The sequence below is a fragment of the Pinus tabuliformis genome, chromosome 2_1, assembly GCF_031772625.1.
Source record: "Pinus tabuliformis cultivar Carrire ecotype Pingquan chromosome 2_1, CPIR1, whole genome shotgun sequence".
Classification (NCBI taxonomy): domain Eukaryota; kingdom Viridiplantae; phylum Streptophyta; class Pinopsida; order Pinales; family Pinaceae; genus Pinus; species Pinus tabuliformis.
In genome coordinates this window covers 395,126,042-395,129,804 of record NC_142299.1, presented here as the reverse complement: position 1 = coordinate 395,129,804, position 3,763 = coordinate 395,126,042, and positions in this window count along the sequence as shown.

Sequence of the window (3,763 nt, the reverse complement as noted above, 5' to 3'; positions counted from 1 at the left end):
ATTCAACTTCCTTTCCTTCCACAGAAAATTTCATGAAAAGTTTTTGAAAATTAAATGTATTGTACCCAAGGATTATAGCCATTGGACTCCTAGTAAACATGAGCACCTCCCATTGGAATGGAAAGCATTGAGCTAGTCAATACATATTATCCATCGGATAGCTTGATATTATGGCACTTTCCCGAGCAATTTATTGTTCTCCATTTGCAACCATCACTTGACACTCTGGTTCTGGATATATGAAGCAATTCAATTCTCTTGCTACCTTACAATGAATAAAATTGTGGGTACTTCCTGAATCAATAAACACTATTACCTTTTTTCTTCTTGATTTGTCCTTCTATCTTGATGGTTTGAGGAGTGGTAATTCCCGCACATGCATTACAAGATATGGTCGGATTCATCTCTTCTTTATCTAGGCTTTGTTCCTGGAGTATATCCTCTTCTTTTGTATTTTCTTGCTCCTTTTCTTCTTCCTCTTCACATAATCTATGTAGAATAATTTCTTCTCAGCACACTTATGACCTTTAGTGTATTTGCTATCACAACTGTAACAAAGCCCTTTTTCTCTTTTTTCTTCCAATTGTTGTGGTGTCAACCTTATAGGTTGTGGAAGACTAGCGGCAACAACACTTCCGTCTTTATAGTTGTGAGTGGTATGCTTCATGGTTGCCATAATTTTGCTTTCAATTTTTCTTGCTAACTGAATGCCTTCTCTAATGAATCAGGTTTCCAAAGGCGAACATCATGTTGGATATTATCTTTAAAAGACCCTATGAACACATCAATCCTATGCCCCTTGCAATATCTTTTACCCTTATGTTCAATTTTTGGAACTCCTCAATGTGCTCCATTATTGAACCCTTTTGTTTGAGACTTACCAATTGCTAAAAAAAGTGTTGCTTTTTGTATCCTCATAATGTGTCCTTAGATTCCTATATATAGAAAGCAGGCTTTGTCATTTGAATATCGAAGAGAATTGTTCATTTATGTAATGTAAAGGAGGTTTCCCCCTCGAAGAGGCTGAATTCTAAGGTGTTGATCTATCTTTTCTATCTTTTTCTTGAGCTGGTTTCATAGCATTTGGTATCACAGCTTAGGATTCTAGGGTTTCGCTACTCCAAACAGGTCATTCATGGCATTTTTGCTATAACTTTTTTTCTGCGATGTTTCAGAAGTTGCAAAAAAAACCCATTTTAGAAGAAATCGCGCTGAACCTCGGGTCTGAATTTCAGAGCTGTTTGTGCTATATTTGCGGAGATGTGATCTGAGGAAGTTTGTCTTTTTGCAAACTCCTGAATTACATTCCAAATAGGTGACTTGGGGAAAGCATCATAACTTTCTCTTGGGGATCGGATTGAAATTTCGTAAGAAGGTATAGAAAGAGTATGGAATGTAGTTTCGTTTATCCATTTTTAAGATCCAAGGTCAAAACAATGCTCATGGCAGTCGTACAAGTTCGCTCTACTGAACTAGTCTATAATCAAGTCACTGTGGGAGATTTCACATAACTCTTCCTTGGAGAATCCAATTTGGGTCAGACTCTGTGCATTGGAAAGAGGAAACAGAGGGCTACTGCAGTTCACAAATTCAGATCTAGATGATTGGAAAGTGCAAAGATACATTAGAGGCAATATCGAGCTCCTACAAAGTGAAAAAAGTTGTGTAGATTTCTTAAATTTTTGCTTAAGCTTGGTTTGAAAATTTATTTTGAAGGAATCCAAAGTGCATAAGTAGAGAATTATTATCGGTGACTGATGCCCCAAGGAAAGAAAATGAAAACACCTAGTAAGGAACCTGAAAGCTCTAGCATGACTAATGAAGAAGAGGAAGAAATGCAACATGATATATCAAAATTACAAGACCAAGTGCAACAACTGTCCCTTGCACAAAAAGGAACAGAATCTAAGATGGACGGTTTAAAGAAAGGCGTAGAAGCTAAGATGGATTGTTTAAATAAAGGTGTAGAAGCTAAGATGAATGACGTGGAAGCTAAGATGGATGATTTGAGGATAGATTTGAAGAGGGACATGGAAAAATTGAATATAAATATGAATAAGTTGCTACAAGAAAGGGTCACTAATGGTGAAAGGGTAGTAAAGGAAACTCATGATGAGAACAAAAGAAATGTTAATCATTGATTCCATAGACTCTAATGTTGGATCAAAAGACCCACCATATTCAAAAATCGATATGAGGAAGTTTGATGGCAAGGACCCCGCAACATGGATATTACAGATGGAGCAATTTTTCGATCTCAATAATGTGAAAAACACACAAAAGGTACATATTGAAACTTTATATTTGGAACCAAATTAGTTTGTATGGTATCAATGGCTTTGCTCTCGTAAACAATTTATCACTTGGACAATTTTTACGGAAGAATTGATAGCACATTATGAGGATACAAAAAGCAACACTTTTTTTAGCCAATTCATAAGTCTCAAACAAAAGGGTTCAATAATGGAGCACATTGAGGAGTTCCAAAAATTGAACATAAGGGTAAAAGATATTCCAGAGGAGCATAGGATGGATGTGTTCATAGGGTCTTTAAAGGATAATAATCCAACATGATGTTCGCCTTTGGAAACCTGATTCATTAGAGAAGGCATTCAGGTTAGCAAGAAAAATTGAAAGCAAAAATTATGGCAACCAGGAAGCATACCACTCACAACTATAAAGACAGAAGTGTTGTTGCGCTAGTCTTCCACAACCTATAAGGTTGACACCACAACAATTGGAAGAAAAAAGAGAAAAAGGGCTTTGTTACAGTTGTGATAGCAAATACACTAAAGGTCATAAGTGTGCTGAGAAGAAATTATTCTACATAGATTTTGAAGAGGAAGAGAAAAGGAGCAAGAAAAGACAAAAGAAGAGGATATACTCCAGGAACAAAGCCTAGATAAAGAAGAGATGAATCCGACCATATCTTGTAATGCATGTGCGGGAATTACCACACCTCAAACCATCAAGATAGAAGGACAAATCAAGAAGAAAAGGTAATAGTGTTGATTGATTCAGGAAGTACCCACAATTTTATTCATTGTAAGGTAGCAAGAGAATTGAATTGCTTCTTATATCCAGAAACCAGAGTGTCAAGTGATGGTTGCAAATGGAGGAACAATAAATTGCTCGGGAAAGTGCCATAATATCAAGCTATCCATGGGAGAATATGTATTGACTAGCCCAATGCTTTCCATTCCAATGGGAGGTGCTAATGTTGTACTAGGAGTCCAATGGCTATAATCCTTGGGTACAATAGCTTTTAATTTTCAAGAACTTTTCATGAAATTTTCTGTGGAAGGAAAGGAAGTTGAATTAAGGGGTATTGCAGGGAAACCGGGAAAGATAATCAGCTCTAACGATATGACAAAGCTTCTAAAAAAGGAACAAAGCGGTGTAATTGCACAATTATGTTCGCTAGATGTGTCCACAGTGGAATCATCTATTTCTCCAGATCTCCAAAAAGTCTTGGACAATCATTCCAAGGTATTTGAGACTCCCAAAGGTCTCCCACCTATTCATGATCATGATCATGATATTCATCTGATTCCAGGAAGTGTTCCTCCAAACATCAGGCTGTACAGATATCCCTATGCCCAAAAGAGTGAAATTGAGCATATGGTTGCAAAATGCTAGAGGCTGGTATAATTCAACCAAGTCAAAGTTCTTTCTCTGCTCCAGTCGTATTGGTGCACAAGAAGGATGGATCATGGCGCATGTGTTTCGGATTATAGGGAGCTCAACAAGCTCACTATTAAAG